This window comes from Rhinopithecus bieti, unplaced genomic scaffold (genome assembly GCF_001698545.2).
Source record: "Rhinopithecus bieti isolate Rb0 unplaced genomic scaffold, ASM169854v2 scaffold_865, whole genome shotgun sequence".
Classification (NCBI taxonomy): Eukaryota; Metazoa; Chordata; class Mammalia; order Primates; family Cercopithecidae; genus Rhinopithecus; species Rhinopithecus bieti.
The window spans coordinates 82,224-101,631 of NW_016803288.1; the positions used below are offsets into that span (position 1 = coordinate 82,224).

At 38.5% G+C, this 19,408-nt stretch overlaps 1 long non-coding RNA gene across 1 annotated transcript in view; it reads right to left on the reverse strand.

Moving 5' to 3' along the window:
• LOC108529461 (uncharacterized) overlaps window positions 1-19,408 on the reverse strand; it is a 40,716-nt gene that overhangs the window by 15,579 nt on the left and 5,729 nt on the right. Inside the window, exon 2 of the long non-coding RNA XR_001885533.1 lies at window positions 16,985-17,064. This is a non-coding gene — a long non-coding RNA (uncharacterized LOC108529461). The remainder of the gene's footprint in view (window positions 1-16,984; window positions 17,065-19,408) is intronic.

Genomic DNA, 19,408 nt, shown 5'->3' on the forward strand with positions numbered 1-19,408 from the left:
TTTTTTTTTTTTTTTTTGAGACGGAGTCTCGTTCTGTCACCCAGGCTGGAGTGCAGTGGTGCAGTGGTCGGATCTCAGCTCACTGCAAGCTCCGCCTCCCGGGTTTACGCCATTCTCCTCCCTCAACCTCCCGAGTAGCTGGGACTACAGGCGCCCGCCACCTCGCCCTGCTAGATTTTGTATTTTTTAGTAGAGACGGGGTTTCACCATGTTAGCCAGGATGGTCTCGATCTCCTGACCTCGTGATCCCCCCATCTCGGCCTCCCAAAGTGCTGGGATTACAGGCTTGAGCCACCACACCCGGCCAACAGATAATTACTGTTGAGTCTTCAATAAGGAAACTGAGATTCAGTGAAAGGAAATATTTTGTTCAAGGTCAAGTAACGTTTTGTTCTTTGGAGGTAAGGGTTGATCTCAGAGTTTCCTAGTTCAACTTGTAATGAAACTCAAAGACTTCTCCAGGTCGAGCAAGATGTACTTTCCCTTAAAATTGTATGAAATGGTTTCTTAAAAGAAACCATACAATTTGAGAATACAATTTGAGAATATAATTTCATCTTAGAGAACCTGGTGTTGTAATGGGGGAAATGTGCTTTTCAGCATCTGAAAGACTCAGGAGAGCACTAGGTCCCCTCATACTTGCTGTTACTAACCCCTATTTTAGTTGGTGAAAATTAAATGAGGAAAAGTTGATAGTTATGTTCTGCAAACCAAAAAGGAAATACTCACATGTGTGATAATAGTTTTCAGTGCCAGGTCAAAGTTTTGTTTCTTTGCTAGAAAATGTGTTCACTTTCGAAGGATTTCCTTTTAAATATGATGCCTCCTGAGGATACATTTTTTTAAAAATTTCCTATTACCCTGCCCAGGCAGAAGAGGTGAAGCAAAGTTGCTGACTTCAGCCTCAAGCCGATAAGGAGGAGAAGAGCTTGGTAAGCAAGAGGAAACATCTGGCATGAAAATGTGAATTTGTGAACCAAGTATGTGTCTCTTAAAATGTTCCCATTAAAATTTGCCTTGCATCATCTATAACTTCCCACTGATCATGAGTTTTTGGATTTTTACCCCATGAGATCATCCAATCAAAAGGCTATGAGAATGTCAAGTTAATAAATGAATGCATAGTGAAAAAAGCTCACAATTTTCTGCCCAAAACACACTAATTCACATGCTGCTGCCTTACCAAAAAGCTGTGTGACTGTGCAGCTGTGCAGGGACTGAAATATCAGTGTCCTTATTTTAAAATGGGGACAACTTCTGTCCCCACCTGCCCACTGAGGTGTCGTGAGGATCGAAACATATAATGCAGCAAACATTATTTAAAGCTGTTAGAAATCATGCAAAGTAAATAAACATCATCTATATGACTAAGATGATGATGATGAAGGGAATGAAGACAATAATGGTAAAGGTAATCAATCCAGGACATTTTCTTTTTTTGAAAGAGAAAAGGGGTGCTGTTAATAATTACTCTGGGACAACCCTCTTAAATCAGGATAGCCCCCAAAAAACTGGGGACAGGACTGCAGCCACTCTTTTTAAGCTGATCTTAACATGTTTAATTGCTGAAGATCACACCACAGTCTGGGACTGGAGAGGAAGAATTTATATCTCTTTCCAGCAACGTAGGGGTTGATCTAAGAAAGCCTAACTTGAAAAGAGGATGGGGGAAGAAGGCAAGTGGAAGGATTGACCCTACAGCCCCACCATTGCTAGTTACTTAGTACAAAGTCATTTCTGATTAGATAGATCTACCTGTGTATCTCTCAAACCCAGCTCTTCTTTCCACAAACTTCTTTTCTAAAGACTCCTTTATTTATGAAGTTATACTAAAATACCCTTTTCCATTGACTGACCCTTATTTTATCTGGCAGAAAGTTTTGTTACTTTTGCCGTCTAAAACTGATTTAAGTTTCCTTTTGCTTGTTCAAGCTGACTTTCACTGATTCTGTTCACATGGCTTATCATACTTTACCTTAGATATTACAATACCCTTAATCTGACTTTTCTGCTGGTAGTTCCCATTCTTCCAACTTGCCTGAGTTCTCTGTCTGTTACTCTTAGAGCCATCATGCTTAATCATTTCTCATCATTTTCTCTTCCATACTTGTACACGATGGTATAATAGGTGCATCTCTCACAGTGCTTGAACTCTGTGCACTTACACTTAATGTTTGTCCAACATTCATACACTACCCTACATTAAAAAAGCTATTTGAGATTAGTGTGACAAATCGCACAGGGCTTGAAACAGAATACAGACTGAAAAACTCATCCTTGAATAGCAGATTGTGTATACACATTTCTGTGAACATCCGCTATATGCCCAGGGATGATGCTAAATGCTTTGGGCTCCTACACAAACAAGAACAAGGAGAAGGAAAAGGAGAGAGAGAGGGAGAGGGAGAAAAAGAGGGAGAGAGAGAGAGAGGAGGAGGAAGAGGAGGAGGAGGCAGCAGAGGAGGAGGATAAACTTTCTCAATAATTTTCTTTTTTTCCCCATAAAGTTTTGTCATAATGAAAGTCTTCTGGGTATATTTACATTTTCACCCTCAAGGTATACATATAGGGATACTCATATCTGACTGATTTTCTAGGAAAGTCCTGATTTCAAAAAGCATATTGCATACTATAAACCTATAAACCACCGCCACTGTGAGAGATATTTAATATCTAGTTCAGTGGATCACAAACCCATTTATGTGATAACACTCCTGGAAGTCAGAGTGTCTTTATAGAATTCTGTGATATAATGGTTTTATATTTAATTTCATCATGTAAAATAAGAAAGTATTTGCTATCAGAAAATGTGATTTCATGACCGCATGGTGTATAAAAGTCATCTTATTATGATGGGCACTAGAGAGAAGGTAGTAGACAGCTTTTCAACCAAACTGTCACTGCTTTTGTTTTTGTAGTTGTTGTTGATGTCTGCTTACTTACATTATGTGCATTCAGTTTTTTTCTGTTTGCACATGAGAGTAGCTAACATTATCAGAAAGAAATTAAGGAAAAAGACCTCATGACTGACATAATTCGAAAAAATTAACTTAGCTTTTTCTCTGTATTTGCAAAACATTTATATGGCCAACCGCCTTGCTCCTGTACTCTGCAGGCATATAATTTAAGATTTATTAGCTCAAAATCTTAAATTAAAAAAAATCAGATTTATTTCATAATTGTTGCCCATTATGAAACATAATTTACTTCTAGATCACACGCTAAGTGATATTCTTGCTTGTTTTTTTTTTTCTCCAAACCTGAAAGGACCAAAGATGACACTTAGTGATTTTGGAAAAATGAATAGCAGAAATATGCACCAGCAACATGAATGAAACATATTCCATAGCTGAGCCCTGAAAACAGAATTAGTTAAGTCATTGGCTCAAAGCAATATGACTAAGATTACTAGAGGATATGGCAGGAAGGGGCTTTATATTTGTGGTATATTTAGTGTGAAAAAGAAAACTGAGGAGAAAGGTCATTGAGTGGGTTACTTCGTATTGTAGTGAAACCTTGATATGCTGTAAAATAGGCAGCACCAAGAATTTTTAAGAACTCAGGATTTGGGGTCAGAGAAGCAGGCTGGAATTCCAGCTTTATTGTATTTGGCAGTCAATTAACTGCTGCCAGTCTACGTTATCTTTGCTTAAGTGACAATAATAATAATTGTATATGAATCTGTGTGTGTGTGTGTGTGTGTGTATATATATATATATATGTATATAAAATTACCTTACTGAATTTTATCAGGATTAAATGTATAATAATTGTTGTATGCAAAAATTGTTGACAACCACTTAAATACTAACACCAACAAACAGAAACTATAAAAGTGATGAATCATATTATATGGTTATTTCATTTTATGTTGACATTTAATACACATAGAAGTTCTAATTTTTTTTTAAAACAGTTAGTGCTTACACATATGGTAAATGCATTGAAGAGATCAGACTTTGGTGATATGAACTAGGTAAGATTCAAGCGATAAGTATCTCTTGGTGATATGAACTAGGTAAGATCCAAGCAATAAATCTCCAGGTATTCCCTCAGATACGGAAAAGCGACACCAATGATACTGTTTTCATCAGCACCGCAACTTAATTCATTTTCATGATATAGTATAATGTTTTCTTTCGGGAGTCTGAAAACCCTTTCACTGGAAAATTAGGTCATTACAGCTATCGTGTTATTTCCCTCCACCTTCCTCCAATGTGCTGATCAAATCGCTCCCAGCTCAGGAAATCATCAAACAAATGAGAATGCTTACTACACACACTTATGTGTCCACAGCTGCCCTTGAATGATTTTTGTATCTGTCACCATTGTGGTTTCAAGTAACATTTTTCTCATTTCACTTTGGATGATGTCCTCCAACAAATATTTGCATGTAAACGGTAAAAAGAAAAATTTTTTTTTCTGATCTAATTATATGATGCTTTTACTTTATTTTCTCCTCCTCAAGTTTAAAGATGCTCAGTGACCATAGGAAGAAGATACTGGATTTTCAAAATAACATTTGATGAAAGCAATTGACACGCAGTGATCAGCACAGGTTTGGGAGGCTCAAGACCTGGTGTCACATCCTGACTCCAATTTGTGTAAGCTGCGTCACTCTGCTCAAATGATTCAAACACTATGAACTGCAGTTGCACATTGGTAATACCTACTTCATTGGTATGTAAGATTTGAAAATGTTCATAAACCACCGAGCACTATGTAAGCATTCGTTATTCTTATTATGACTTTTATTCCTTCTATAGGGAAAAGAGTCCTAGAAGTTATAGCTAGGAATTCTAGTTACTATACAATTCCATAAACAATGTTGTGAAAAAGCTTAAATTCTAAGATCAAAGATAATATTCAGTAGGGTTTATATGTATGTGTATATATACATATATTTTTACTCACAGCAAATATGGTCAATAAAATGGGTTACAATTGTAAACACAATGACCATTAGTGTTTAAAGTACAAGTCAGTCTAGCATGTAAAATAACTTTATTGAATAAAACCTTTCCAGCTACATAATATCTAAATGTTACTGTGTTAATACACACACACACACACACACACACACAAGGAAAGAGCATTGAAAATAAAATAAATGAAGATGCTATTAAGTTCAAATGATGATGAAATTGCCCCCAAGAAATGGAAGTAGGTAAGCAGTAGAGAGCCAGTGGTCTTCTGAAGTCTGTAGCCCTGGGGCCTTGCCCAGTCTCAGATAGTCCCCTCAATTCAAGAGAAATTTAAATGCAATGGACCATAATCCAGGTCTATGTATTTCCAGATCAGGTTATTTTCCCTTCTCCTTGCCTAGTGCAGATAACAAAGTTTGGTTCTGAAATTCCCCAGTGGACTGTTTGGCCTGGCTTTGGGCCCCCACATAGAGTGAGACAGTAGCCATGCAGTGAGGGCTTTCACCCCAGGGAAGGTAATGGTTAACTATTCAGAAGATGTGCGCATGAGATAGGACAAGTCTTTGCTTCATAAAGTGTTCTGTGTATTGTGAGTTGTTTCACTTCTCTTTCTCCCCACATCAAATTATAGTAAGGTCTAAAAGTGAATAACAAAAAAACAGACTTCACAACACCTTTCTAAATGATTCCTGGGAGGAATTCCCACCCAAATTGAGAACCTTGTAGTTTTAAGATGGTTGTTGCTGAGGTCAGACTGTTAAGAGCAATCTGAGAACCCCTTTCTTTCATCTTAACTCAGACTATGCCCTTAGACATAGAAAAAAAGTGGTTTCAGTGTCCAAAAGCTGAAAGGTTATGTTGTAGACATATAATGTTTCATGGACTGCAGAGCACCTGAAGCCTGTGCCCTATATACAGAACAACCATGTCCCTAATTATAGGTTGATAGAGGCCAAGATTTAACTTTCCAATCCCTCAGAAAAATATAAAGGCCTGCGACCTTGCCTACCAGCCAAGGAATGTGTCTGGTCTTAGGGATAGCAAAAGACCCAGGAATGGAGAATTTTATGTTCTTGTGGGTAGGAGGTGCAGTAGGAGAATCAGCTACCAGTGATGGCCTACAGCACAGTGGAGATCTCGTGTACAGTGCTGGAAGCAGTGGCAACAGCATTCAGGCCCTCACTAGATTAAGTCTGCAGCTTCATTTGTGCGGTGGTTCTGGTTTAGGAGCCTCTCCTTATTTCTGTTCTTTTGAGTCTGATTCTCCAATCTTCCTGGAAATCTATGAATCACTCCCTATCTTTTCAGTAAGCATTTTTTTTTCTGTCTAAAGAAGCATTCACTTGGTTGTGGTATGTACTGCATGATTATGTCCCCTTCCCACTCAAAAAAATACCTATATGTTGAAACCATAATGCTCAATGGGATGGTAGTAGAAGGTAGGGCCTTTGGGAGATGATTAGATCATACAGGTAGAGTCCTTATAAAAGGGATTAATGCCCTTGTAAGGAGAATTATAAAGAGTTTGCTTCCTCTTCCTCTGCTCTTAGTCATATGAGGAGACATGGAGAAGACCTCCATCTGGAAACCTTCAGGAAGTAGATCTTCACCAGACACCAGATCTGCTGGTACTTTGCTCTGGACTTTTCAGTCTCCAGAACTGTGAGAAATTGGTGTCTACTGTTTAAACCACTCAATCAATGGTATTTTGTCATAGCATCCTCAACTGTCTAGTGAAGTTTGTTTTGTTTCAACTTAAAGCCCTGAATGATGTGAATGGTTAACATTTATAAACCACTGAAGGTGACTCAGCACATTATCTTGAACATGGTGAACCACTCATACCAGAGGTTAGTAGGTTTTTCCAGTTAAACCTTCTAATCATGCAGTAGACACTGGCTGTGCACCAATAAGTGTCAGGTACAATTCTTGGTGCTGGGGATACAAAATGACACAAACCCAAGTCTCACCCAGGAGCTCATCATCTCCTAAAAACAAACACACAAAAAAGCAAATCTATACATTTATGTGTTAGTACTAAAACAGAGATATGGTCCAAGATTGATGTAAACTGATGATCTTAGTTCTTTGTTGGTTATACACATTGAAAATATATTCTTACAGTTTATGATCTTTTGTTTCACTTTTTAAAGTGTCTTTGATGTAGAGTTCATTATGTTGTAATTTGTAGTTCTGTGTCCTGTTTAGAATCTTCTGAAATCCAGGATTATTAAAATGCTTACCTATAATGTTTTAGGTTTTCTATACATTAAAAATTAATTTAGCGGCCGGGCGCGGTGGCTCAAGCCTGTAATCCCAGCACTTTGGGAGGCCAAGACGGGCGGATCACGAGGTCAGGAGATCAAGACCATCCTGGCTAACATGGTGAAACCCCGTCTCTACTAAAATACAAAAAACTAGCCGGGCAACCTGGCGGGCGCCTGTAGTCCCAGCTACTCGGGAGGCTGAGGCAGGAGAATGGCGTGAACCCGGGAGGCGGAGCTTGCAGTGAGCTGAGATCCGGCCACTGCACTCCAGCCTGGGCGACAGAGCGAGACTCCGTCTCAAAAAAAATAAATAAATTAATTAATTAATTAATTAAGCAAATGTTTTCTTGAATCTATTGAAGTGATTTTATGGTTCTTCTCCTTTAATGGACTAACGAAGATAATTACTTTAAAAGATTTTTTAATATTAAACTATACCAACATTCCTGGCATGCACCCAAATGAGTCCTGAATCTTTCATCTATTACTGGAATCAATTTGTTAATATTTTGTTTAAAATTTTACAACTATGTCCATAATTGGGATTGCTATATAATTTTCATTTATCATCTGTCTTGGCTTGGTCTGATACCAAGATTATCTCAGCTTCATAAAATAAGTTCAAGTGAATCATCTGTTTCCAAGCTCTCTGGAACAGTTTGTTAAATTTGGAATTAATTCCTATCTTGAATTATTTCTCAAAACTTGACTATAAAACCTTCTGAGTAAGCTGCCATTTTTGTGAGTAGATTCAGCCATTTCTCTCTTAAGAATCATTGTATCTCTGCTATAATTACATACTGAATATAAAAAGCATTAATTGTACCACTTATTATACACTTCCCCACTGCTCTTATTCTTCATTCTAGTTCTTCTCTCAGCAATTCACCTTCTTTATGTGTTTTTCAGAAATGGCCATTTTCAGGAGAATGGCGTGAACATGGGAGGCGGAGCTTGCAGTGAGTCGAGATCAGGCCACTGCACTCCAGCCAGGGCAACAGAGCAAGACTCCAGTCTCAAAGACAAAACAAACAAACAAAAAAACCAAAAACAGAAATAGCCATTTTATGTACTGTCCGAACTGATCTCATCCAAACTTCTTTTGTTCTATACCACTAAAGAAACTGAGAGAATGAAGCATATCTGGGTTCAGGAAACAACCCTTCCACATATTCAGGGCAATGATGGTTCCCCTCTTACAGAACACATGCACTATCCAATTCCTGAGTGTCCATTGAGAAAATATAAGGTCTTTTCTGCAAAATCATTTGCCAATATTCAAAAAGCAATTCTTATATACAGACTCAGAGCCAGGATCTGGGATGAGTAAAGAAGGTACATGATCCTCCTCCACCATTAACCTTCAATGTTTCACAGTGTATTAGTTCATTCTCACATTGCTATAAAGATACTACCTGAGACTGGGTAATTTATAAAGAAAAGAGGTTTAATTGACTCACAGTTCTGCATGGCTGGGGAGGCCTCAGGAAACTTAGAATCATGGCGTAGAGCAAAGGAGAAGCAAGGACCTACTTCACAAGGCAGCAGGAGAGAGAGTGAGTGCACAGAGGAAACTGCTATTTTTAAAACCATCAGATCTCACAAGAACTTCTTCATTATCATAAGAATAGCATGGGGGAAACCATCCCCATGATCCAATCACCTACCACTAGGTTCCTCCATCAACACACGGAGATTACAATTTGAGATGAGATTTGAGTAGGGACACAGATTCAAACCATATCATTCTGCCCTTGGCCCCTCCAAAATCTCATGGTTTTTTTTGTTTTGTTTTGTTTTCACATTTCAAAACCAATCATGCCTTTTCAACAGTCCCTCAAAATCTTAACTCAACCCAGGATTAACTCAAAAGTCTAAGTCCAAAGTCTCCTCTGAGACAAGGAAAGTCCTTTCCACCTATGGGCCTGTAAAATTAAAAACAAGTTAGTTACTTCCAAGATACAATGGGGGTATAGGCATAGGGTAAATATTCCCTTTCCAAATGGGAGAAATTGGCCAAAACAAAGGAGCCACAGTCCCCATGCAAGTCTGAAACTTGGTCAGGCAGTCATTATGTCTTAAAGCTCCCAAATCTCCTTTGATTTCATGTCTCACATCCAGGGCATGCTGATGCAAGGGGTGAGCCCCCAAGACCTTGCAAAGCTCTGCCCCTGTGGCTCTGAAGGGTACAGCCCCTGCAGCTGCCTTCATGGTCTGGTATTGAACGCCTGTGGTTTTTCCAAGCACATGGTGCAAGCTGTCGGTGGATCTACCAGTCTGGAGTATGGCAGCCTTCTCACAGCTCCACTAGGCAGTGTCCCTGTGCAGACTCGATGTTGGGGCTCCAACCCCACATTTCCCCTTTGTAATGCCCTAGCAGAGGTTCTCCATGAGGGCTCCACCCCTCCAGCAGACTTCTGCCTGAACATCCAGGCATTTTAACACATCCTCTGAAATCTAGGCAGAGATTTCCAAAGCTCAACTCTTGTCTTCTGTGCACCCACAGGTGCAACATCATATGGAAGCCATCAAGGCTTGGCGCTTGCACCTTCTGAAACAATGGCCTAAGCTGTATCTTGTCCCCTTTTAGCCATGGCTGCAACTCGAGTGGCTGGGGTGCAGGACACCAAGCTCCAAAGCTGCACAGAGACGAAGGGCCCCGAGCCCAACCCACAGAGCCATTTTTCCCTGCTAAGCCTCTGGGCCTGTGAGAAGAAGGGCTGCTGTTAAGATCTCTGACATGCTCTGGAGACATTTTCCCCATTGATTTGGCTATTAACATTTGGCTCCTCATTACTTATGCAAATTTCTGCAACCAGGTTGAGTTCCTCCCCAGAAAATGAGTTTTTTCTTTATAGTCAGGCTTCAAATTTCCCAAACCTTTATACTCTACTTCACTTTTAAACATAAGTTCCAATTTGAAACCATCCTTTTGTGAATGCATGTAACAGAAAGCATTCAAAACAATACAGCTCATTTCTTGAATACTTTGCTGCTTAGAAATTTCTTTTGCCAGATACCCTAAATTATCTATCTCAAGTTCAAATTTCCACAGATCTCTAAGGCCGGGACAAAATGCTGCCAGTCTCTTTGGGAAAGCATAGCAAGAATTACCTTTATTCCAGTTCCCAACAACTTCCTCATCTCCATCTGACACCACCTCAGCCTTGACTTCATTGTCCATATCACTATCAGCAGTTTGGTCAAAACCATTCAACAAGTCTCAGTAAATTCCAGACTTTCCTACACTTTCCTGTCTTCTTCTCAGCCCTCCAAACTGTTCGAACCTCAGCCTGTCACTTGGTTCCAAATTTGCTTCCATATTTTCAGGTTATCTTTATAGCAGTACCCTACTCCGGTTACCAATTATCTGTATTAGTTCATTTTCACACTGCTATAAAGATACTACCTGAGAATAGGTAATTTATAAATACAAGAGGCTTAATTGACTCACAGTTCTGCATTGCTGGGGAAGTCTCAGAAAACTTACAATCATGGCAGAAGGCAAAGGAGAAGCAAGAACCTTCTTCACAAGGCAACAGGAGAGAGAGAGCACAGGGAAAACTACTATTTTTTAAACCAACAGATCTCATGAGTTTTCATATTATCATGAGAGCAGCATGGGGAAACTACCCCATGATCCAATCACCTCCCATAATGACCCGCCTTAGACACGTGGGAATTACACTTCAGGATGATATTTGGGTAGGGATACAGAGACAAACCAAACCATATCACACAGTTTTTTGGGAGGTGGACAGTTGATACACCAATAATTAAAGCAATAAGGTAAATGCAGAGACAGGAAGCAGGCAACCCAGAGGAGGCAAGATCCAAATGCCTAGGGATGAGATGATGCAGTTGAGGAGTCAATTTGTCCTCTAGATATTGGATACCAACATTTTGCATAGGACTATTACACTTTTAGCACTATACATTCTTTAACCCAGAAACTCCCTCAGTTCCTGGCAAACCAGGTCAATTGGTCACTCTATCTAGACCTTCAGTGCCTAGCACAAACTTGTCCAAACTTGCAGCCTGTGGGCTGCATGTGGCCCAGGATGGCTTTGGGTGTGGCCCAACACAAATTCATAAACTTTCTTAAAACATTATGAGGTATTTTTTGTAACTTTTTAAAAGCTCATTAGCTATCTTTAGTGTTAGTGTATCTTATGTGTGGCCCAAGACAGTTCTTCTTCTTCCAACATGGCCCTTGGAAACCAAAAGATTGAATGCCCCTGGCCTACCACTATATATGGCACAAAGATGAAATCCAAAGGGTATACTTAATTAGTTGACATATGATCTAAGTAATCATGAACAGTAAGTTTTAACCAAGCATATGGAAAAGGGATTGCAATGCTGTCTGGAGGAACAATGCAGGCAGAATTGCTAGAAAACATGGACATGGTTTGAAATTAGAAGTCATCTTGTGTGACGGAAGGAGCAGTGAGTACAGGAAAAGAGTTGGTGATAAGACTGCAGAAATAGACACGGTTCAGATGATAAAATTCAGGTTGAGGAGTAAGGGCTTTATTTTATCCTATAGTCAATAAGAGGATTAATAGGGAGGCATTAACAGAGTCAGCTAGCTCTGAGATAATACGAGCATAGGAGTGAAGAATCCAAATTTCTTTACATGTTTGTATATATAGGCATCTTTGTATATATTTGCACTTTGTATATATAGATATTGAATTGCCTGTTTTGTTTCTGTTTTGTTTTCAGTCAGGACCCCATGTGTGACAGAAGAAAAAGTCTCAAGTTGGAGTTAAAATTCTCCTGCATTCTGGTCAGATTCTGCTACATTCTCCATGTGACCTCGGGCAAGTATCTATATTTCTCCAGCCTTAGGAATTCTAAAAGGAAATTCTTAAATTTTAAAAGGGAAACAGTGGTATCTATTTCTAAGTCTTTTGTAGAAGACTGTGAGAAAATACCTACAGATGAGCTCTGAAAAATGTCAGGCAATACAGAAATCTAGGTTTGGAATTTGTAGTTGGAATGACTAATAGATTGGATGGCTAATGGTGTAAGAGAAAAATGACTGAAAAAAAGGAACCATATTCATTAGCAATTGAAGTTACTCTTGAATTGGCTGTGCAACTTCAGCAAAGCTATGTAATAGTCCTATAACTTGAGATAACTCAACAACAGCACAAACGGTCACAATTAATATTAATTATAGATAACCGATACATGATATGGATTGGCCTGTGATCCCAATACAAAAAAGAGTCACGTTTTACCTGACATGGAAGTTGGACTAACTTACAAAAGAGTTAACAGTCCATGAGTCTGATATAATATGTTTGATTAAACGGTGCCTATCAAAACCTCTGCTACTGAATTCCAACAAGCGTCTCCCTTGCTCCCTGAGTGAGACTTTATTGCCCTGGCTGTCAGCACTGTGAACATTCCATTGTTTCTATTTCCTTTGAGATAAAAACACCTAAGTGCATGGGGGCTGCAAGTGTTATTTTCACCTATGTATCTCCAAATACTGCAATCACCTTACATCTGGCCCATTTCCATGATGTCTGCTCTAAGAACCCAGTAGCATAAAGGTCATGGCTTGTTTGTTAAGAAATTCTGGGTCACTTTGGTTTATTTATCTTTTTATTAAAGTAAAGTTAGAAATTATACCATGTCTGTTTCAATGAACAGAATGTTTGTGTTCCTCCCCACTGAATTCATATATGTTGAATCTTAATCCCAATGTGATGATATTCAGAGGTGGGGCCTTTGGCTGGTAATTAGGTCACAAGTGTAAAGCCCTCATCAATCGGATTAGTACTCTTATAAGGAGAGGCCGAGGAGTTAGATAGCTCTCTTTCCTTCCTTCCATGTGAGGCTACAAGAAGGCAGCCATCTGCGATCTAGAAGAGGGCTCTCATGACAATCTGGGCATGCTGGAATGCTGACCTTGCATTTCCAGCCTGTAGAGGTGTGAGAAACAGGTATCTGTTGTTTGTAAGTCATTCAGTCTGTGAAACTGTGGTATAGCAGCCCACACTGGTTAAGACATCTGTAAACATAGCTCACTCGGAATAGCAGAACTCAAATAAGCACGTGGACCACAGAGGTCATGTGAGTTGAGGATCTTTGCATCTTGTGTGTCTTGGGTTTTGGTCTCAGGTCTGCTGCTAACTGCCGGTATAACCCTAGGTAAGCCTCTTGAATACCCTGGAGCCTGAATCCCAGTTTTTAATCTGTGAATTGAAGAAAGGTAATTTTATTTGTTTCACCCATCTGTTGTTCTATAAATAAATGAATTATGGTAAACGTGCTTTGTAAACTAAAATGTTTAGCAGGGATAGGAGACTTTTAAAAAGGATGAGAAAAGTTACAAATTTTAAGTCAGAAGTTTGATCTTCCACCTCCATGTTGGGAAATGATGGACGAGGCATCATTAGTATCTTAGAGGAGTTCAGAGTTTCGCTCTCGAGTCAGAGTGCCGAGGTTCAAATCACAGTAACACATTTTGCCAGCTATGTGTGTGGCCTGAGACAGGTTACTGAACACATTATGTTTCAGATTCCTCATCAGATAAATGTGGGTGATATTAATTGGTTACGATATTAACATGAGAGTGTGAATATATATCAATAGAGTCTATACTATGTAGTTGATCTGAGTGTTAGGTGAGTTAAAAATCTGCAAAGCCCTGTGATCAGAGCCTGGCACACTGACATTTCTCAATCTGTGGTAGTCATTATATTTGCTTCAGTTACCTTTTCCAAAATCAAAAAGACTAGAATACCTCTGCCTAGAGCAAAATACAATGAGTTTTAAAATACTTTATCAACTTCAAAAGACAGTTCAAATTTCAGTAGTATGTATGAATAAATACTGATGAAATGCATTTTGCTCAGCAGGGTGGAATTCCTGGATATTGGGTCACACACATATGCACATATACACACATAGGGCCAAACCCACTCACACACATGGTTACACACTCAGAGACACACACACGCACACACACATACAGACACACTCTCATACACATGTACAAATGCACTAGAGTTCTGATCTGCCTCAGTGCAAAATCCACTTCCATTTTTGAATGTTAAACCTGGAGGAAGAAGAACTAGGGTCTTCTGGAAAATACACAATTTAATTTGTTTTCAGGGAGTCCCCTGTACCCCAGAGATCATTAAGCTACAATTTAGAGTTATTAATCTTGAACAAGGCAACTCTTTTTCCTTTTTGGGTACTCAGTTATTTCAACTGTAAAATGAAAAACTTGGTACATAAGAGTCACTCTATGAATATTTGTGGAATGAAAATTAAATGATCAAAAAGTAAAATTATGAGAAATTATTATTGCTATGATGTGTTTATTATGACAAAATCTTTTGAGGGTGCATTTTTTAGAAAAATTCTGTTATGCAATGATTCCCAAAGTCAACCCAGCCACAATTACCTTTTTTTCTGTAGATTACCAAAATATTCATAAAACTCAATAGTTAGGAGTGAATGCGTGTGAAAAAGTTTGTCCATGAGTCTCCAAGTCCTCTCTCTTGGGAATCTCAGGCCTCTCATTCATACACTCATTCAACAGCTCTTTGCGGAATACCTCCTTTATCTCAAACATTGGCTGGTGGACAATGATAGAAAAATGAAATCGACAGGTTCCTGATTTTAAGGAAGACACAGTCCAAAGGGAGAGTGGGAAGATATACAGTGGGTGTGGCAAAGATTTTCTGCAGGCGGTAACGTTTCAACTGATGAGAAAAGTAAGCAGGAATCCATCAAGGTTTTAGGGTGTTCTGCCAGTGGGGTGCAGATTGCCAGAGACTTTGTTAAGAAATGCTCTATGTGTGCACCCAAAGCGCAGGAGCATTCCTGCCATGGACCATGGGCGGAAACTCAAGGAGACTGAGCCACAAAATGCAGTAACACTTAAAGCCCTGTCTCTGACATGAAAAATATCGTCTGCTAACACCTAATTGACCAAAGTATGTCCTATGGCCAAGGTCAATGTCACAGAGGAGCAAGTCACATGTCAGGCGAGCCAATTGTTTAATCTTATTGCAGAAAAGGAGTAAAAAATTGAGAACAAAAATATAATCTTCCATACTAATTTTATTAAGCTGATAATTTAGTAGGACCAAAGAGCTTCGAATAATAATAGGAGGTGAGATTAAAGCCTAAAGTAGGGACAACACCTTGTGATAAACACAGTTCATACAGGCAAAAACCTGAGAGTTCTTTAACACTTTATTTTCTCTTTTCCCCGAAAGTTAGCCACTTTCTACTTCATGTGAATTCCATTGATAACACTTAATAGTGCTTAGCAAAGTATCTGACACAGAGTTGGTATTCATTGTATGTTTGGTAAATGAATGCATGTATGATTGAATAAATATATGGCCATGCTGCCAGCCATTTCTTGCAAAGTCTGTTGAAATTAGTCTTGAAGAAAACTTTCTTCAAGTAGGTCAAGTCCAGGTATAAGAAGGAGACAGTCAAATGGAGCACAAGATAGGCCCAAGGATTTGGGATGCTCAAGTTGTGGGTCAGAGGCCGATGATACAAACAGAAACCGGGAAGACACAAAATAATATGGAGCAGGGCCGGGGAGCAGCATAGGCTCTAGAAGGCTGACAGTCACCATCACACTCTTGGGAAAGGAGAGGTCAGAGAGGGCCAATGGGCCTGCTGGGTAGACAATCAGGATTTGAAGATTCAAAAGAAATAAAGAAGATGATTATAAATGCGGAACTAGAGTTCACAGAGAAGCTGTGCAGTGCACTGGAATAAATAAATTCTGGCTTCAACTCTGTTCCTGACTACTCTTAGGCTGTTATGCAAATCATTTTCTTTGTATAAGCCCCAGTTTCTTCCTAGGATAAATTCCTCCATTACAGAGGCTTTTGTGAAGCTCAAGTGAGATGATATATATGGACATACTTTGGAAATTACAAAATACCTAATAAAGGTGAGAAGTTGGTATTATTTTGCTCACTGAAGACATTGGAAAGAGAGTGATCGTGAAAAAATGTCAAGATGCCCCTGATATTTTTAAGTACTCATTCACCTGTCTGCTTCCACGAATGACTTATATGCTTTTAGATTATTGAGATGTCAATGTGTTCTCTATATCCTCCTTGTAACTAGCTCATTAGCTGATTCCATGTGGTCTACTAAGTATTAAAGCAATTAATAAAATAATTGCAAACAACCTTAGTGCTGGCCTCTTTGTAATCCAATTTCCCAATGACAGTGATTTTATAGCTAAGGTCCCTTCCCCCCACCCTCCTTAGAGCTGGGACTCCTGCCTTTCTGACAGAGAAATCTAATGATACAATTCAGTTTAAAAATTTCTTAACTCACTAAAGTCTAGAAGAACGAAAGCATGATATTCAACACTGTTCAACATATTCTCTCTTCTCCCTACCTTTCCCATTTCATCTTCCACAAAGGCATACAGAGCCACTGAATTCTAGAAATGCTCCATGCTCTTTTCAAGTCTTAAAAGCTTCACCGCTATTCCTTGTACCTGGGATTTTCTTGTCGTTTCTCACTCGACCTCTACCCAGTAAACTTCAGTTTACTCAAACAGTCAAAGCTTACACATCTATTTTCCTCATTAGCCCAAGACAGAGTTTCACAGTCTTGTCTCTGCTGGCAACCACCACATCTCCTGGAGTGGTGGGTATGTGAGTGTTCTCATGGCTAAAATTACTTGTGTTTATTTCTTATCACCAGCACCCACTGCAGTGCTTAGAAAGAGAAAACATGCTCAATATACGTTTAATGCAAAGACAGAAGAAAGAGTATTACTTTTTCCAGTTGTAGCACAGGAGATATTCCTGGGAGGACGTCTAGGAAAGCATTTCCTATGGGTCTTTACACAGTGATCCCTATGGCGTAGAAGGAAAAAATAAATAATAACATTTCAAGCTTCTCAATTTTGCCCAGCCCTCAAGAGCTTATTTCCTATGGAACATTGACTATATGGAATTAAATTAGATTTTATCAAATAGTAATTTGCCACATATGTAATACATGAAGGTGTGTGATTGATGTGGAATCTTGAAAAATCATTCTAAATGTCAGAAGGACAAATGGATTAGTGAGAGGTATAATGTCTGGTCATAGATGTGGCTCTGTATTAAGTTGGCAAAATCAAAGCCTTACTTAAAGGTAAACTACCTCACTCCTTTCTTAACTAAAGTGTCATTGCCAGTAAGATCAGCATAGTGGAAACAGCTCAGTTGTGTTGAATTCAAGCTATTTAATTGGCTTCCTTTGACTGACTCTTCAGAGCATTTGTTACTATCTTTGTTGGTAAATATGTGATCCTGGATGTTTTATCACTTTAATTTTTGTATCACTGGAAATTAAGTGTATTTTAATATTTGATATTTAGGACCAGGCACACATCTGTAATCCCAGCACTTTGGGAGGCCAAGGCAGATGGATCACTTAAGGTCAGGAATTTGAGATGAGCCTGGCTAACATGGTAAAATCCTGTCTCTACCAAAAAATACAAAAATTAGCCAGGTGTGGTGGTACATGCCTATAGTCCTAGCTATGAGGGAGACTGAGGTAGAAGAATTGCTTGAACCCAGGAGGAGGAGGCTGCAGTGAGCCTAGATCGCACTACTGTACTTCAGCCTGGGTGACAGTGTGAGACACTGTCTCAAATAATAATAATAATAATAATAATAACAATAATATTTAGTTTTAATATAACTAGAAATGAAACTTCCCATAGAACATAAATGTATCTTTTCCTTGCCTTTTTTTTTTTTTTCCATTTTAAGGTTATAAGTTACTGTCATGAACTAAATTGTGTGTCTCCCAAATTCATATGTTGAACCTCTAGCTCCCTATGTGACTTTTTTGAAGATAAAGTTTTTTTTTCTTTTTTGATTTTTGTAGGTACAGTCTTTAAGGAGGTAAGGTAAAATGAGGTCACAAAGATAGGTCCCTAACTGAGTAGAACTGGTGTCCTTAGAAGAAGATGAAGAGATACTAGAGCTCTCTCTCTCCCTAGTGCACACAGCAAAGGTCAGACAGAGAGGCCTCATCAGACACCAACTCCGAAGGCACCTTGTTCTTGAACTTCTGACTTCCAGAACCGTGAGAAAATAAATTTCTGTTGTTTAACCCACTCAGTCTATGGTATTCTGTTATGACAGAGTAAGTACACCAATATAGCTACATAGAGTGGAATACATAGAATTTAAATTTACATTGCAATATGTTTTAACATATGCATATACTCATATAACCTTTCCCCAGTCAGAAGAGAACATTTGCAACATCTCGGAAAGCCTGGCCTCTCTGCCACCTCCCAAGGCAGTCTGGCTTCAAACTCCCACCCAGGGGCAACTGCTACTCTGATTTCTATCTCCATAAATTAAGCTTTGCCTATAATAGAATTTCAAATAAATGAAATCTTACAATATGTACTGTTTTGGTCAGAATGTATTAGCTCAACATTATCTTTTTAAGATTCGCCCATGTCATTTCATCCATACAAATATTGATAGTCCTGAATATTTCATTTAATAAATATGTCATACTTCATTTATTCATTGTCTTGTTAATAGATACTTGAATTAGTTTTATTTGTATATTATGAATAAAGCTGCTCTGAACATTCTCATAAAAGTCTTATTGCAGCATTTGTTTTTATTTCTCTTGTTAAAATAACTAGTAGTGGAATAGTGTGATCACTGAATATTTACCTTTGTAAGAAACTACCATAGTACTGCAAAATGCTTGTAATGTTTTACATTTTCAAAAAAGAAAAACAAAAAACTTTTTTTATAGTTCCACACTCTCACCAACATTTTGGTGTAGTGGCTTTAGCTATTTCTGTGGATTTGTATTATATCACGATTTGAATTTGCATTTCTCTGATGATTAATAATGCTGAGCACATTAAAAAAATGTAATGTGCTTATTGGTCTTTAGGTATCATTCCCCCCTTTTTTTTTAAGTGCAGGAATTCTTTTTTTTCTGCAAAAAGTTCTTTCTCAGATATCTGTGCTAATGATACATTTTAATTTTATTAAGAGTCATTTGATGAACTGAGGAATTTAATTTTTATAAAGTTCAATTCATTATTTTTTAATGTTTTCTGGAACTGTACTTTCAAAAAAGTCTTTATCTACTATGCCTTGATCACAGAGATGTCTTTCCTGTTTTCCTCTAGAAACCATAATTTTTTTTTTTTTTTTTTTTTTTTTTTTT